The following is a 2395-nucleotide window of genomic DNA, read 5'->3' as shown; positions in this document are numbered from 1 at the left end:
GACACCCAACCAATGAGCCACGCCGGGCGGGCTTTTTTCCTTGTTTTAAGCAAGGATTTCACCCTTGACAAACAATTTGAGAACAAAAATAATATTCGTTATTTAAAAACCACTTATGTAACTTTAGCATAAAGATTGTCTCGCTTGCTATATTAAAGTTTCCTGATCATAAAAGTCTCACTGAGTCAAAAAAGCTTTAGAATATCTCTCACTTCAAATATCAGGTGTGCCCTTAAAAAATGCATTTCTCCCGCACAACTGCTCAAAGAGTGACTAGATATCATCACAAAATAGCTTCATTTAACTAATACACACATATAGTATTGCGTACTCTGTATTTTATAGTTTAAAAACTTTAAGTTAATCCACCTGCAAAACAACGAAGCTGGACCCTTATACACACCATATACAAAAATGAAATCAAAACAGAGCAAAGAACTAAATATTAAAGCCAAAACTATAAAACTCTGCAAAGAAATTAGTAAGTCTTCATAACCTTGGATTTGGCAACAACTCCTTAAATAACAATAAAAAGATGAGCAATCAGACTTAAAAATGGGAAAATAAACATTTCTCCAAAACAGAAATTCAAATAGTCAACAAGCACATGTAAAGATGCTCAACATCATTAGTCATTAAAGAATTACAAATCAGCCGAAACCGGTTTGGCTCAGTGGACAGAGCGTCGGCCTGCGGACTCAAGGGTCCCAGGTTCGATTCCGGTCAAGGGCATGTACCTTGGTTGCGGGCACATCCCCAGTAGGGGGTGTGCAAGAGGCAGCTGATCGATGTTTCTCTCTCATCGATGTTTCTAACTCTCTATCCCTCTCCCTCTCTGTAAAAAAATCAATAAAATATATATTTTTTAAAAAAAGAATTACAAATCAAAACTACAACGAAGTATCACTTCACGCCTACTAGCATGGCCACAAAACACACACACACACACACACACACACACACACACACACAGTAACAAATGCTGGTGAAGGTGTGGAAAAATCGGAACTCCCATACATTGTTATCTGCGATGTAAAATGGTACAAGTAAATCATAGAATTATGTGCAGAACATAATATGAACCAGAAATTCCACTCCTAGGTACGTACCCAAAAAAGTTAAAAACCAGTTTTCAAACAAACCTAGGACAAGTATTCATACCAGAATTACAGGCAGTCCTCGGGTTACGTCAGAGATCCGTTACTATGGCGCGACGTAACGTGATTTTCGCCGTAAGTCAGAACCCACCTACGTCACTCACGTGGAGCACAGACACAGCAGTAATGAAGTGAAACAGTAAAAATAAATTAAAAGAAAGATAACAATTCCTGACCTTTACTGGTGGTAAGTAAATAATAAAAAACATAAAGCACATATGCACATACGTCGAAATGACGGAACTTTTTTTATATATATAAATAAATGGGAGATGGCAACGTAACCACGAAACAACGTAAGTCGAGTCCGACGTAACCCGAGGACTGTCTGCATTCACAAAAGCCAAAAGAGAGGGTTTCCGATCAAGATGGCAGGGTAGGTAAATGCTGTCCTCGCCCTCACCCCCCCCACACACACACCTTACAACCACATCAACATTACAACGAAAACTATAGGACCATCATTCAGCACCACCTGAAGTTCAGCTGAACAGAAGTCCTAGAACTAAGTATATAGAAAAAGAAGCCACATTGAGACTTGTAAGACGGGAGAGACTCGGAATGGGCTGGTCCCACACCCACGTGTGAAATTTAAAAATCAGGAGGGAGGTCCTGGCTGGGTTGCTCAGTGGGTTGGAGCATTGTCCTGTGCACCAAAAAGGCTGCAGGTTCTATTCCTGGTCAGGGCACATACCTACGTTGCAGGTTACATTTGGGGCACGTACAAGAGGCAACTGATCAATGTTACTCTCTCACATTTATGTTTCTATCTATCTATCTATCTATCTATATCTATCTATCTATCTATATCTATCTATATCTCTCTCTCAAATCAATAAATATATCCTCAGGTGAGGATTAAAAAGAAAAAATTAAAAATAAAAATTGGGAGGGATATCTTGGCTGTGGAGATCCCCTCTAAGGACCCAGGGGTCCCAAGCCCTCACCAGGCCCCCCAGCCCAGGGTTCCAGTGCCAGGAAGTCCCTTTAACTCTGACTGTGAGATAGAGGCTGTTGGAGTCCAGGCATTCCTCTTAAAGGGGGCCTGCCGCAAGGATGTACTTGGACTCACAGTAACTCAAAAGGTGCCAGGGAACATCCAGGGAAGAACTGAATTGTCCAGTGAGGACTGGAGGAGCAGCTTTCTCCCAGACAGAAGTACTGGCAGAAGCCATTGCCCCTTTGCTGAGCCCTCCTCACATAGAGCTGGCAGGCGGGTGCCATATGTGAGTCTCTAT

This window comes from Eptesicus fuscus, chromosome 1, assembly GCF_027574615.1.
Source record: "Eptesicus fuscus isolate TK198812 chromosome 1, DD_ASM_mEF_20220401, whole genome shotgun sequence".
Lineage (NCBI taxonomy): Eukaryota > Metazoa > Chordata > Mammalia > Chiroptera > Vespertilionidae > Eptesicus > Eptesicus fuscus.
Note: the sequence above shows the minus strand (reverse complement) of the source record.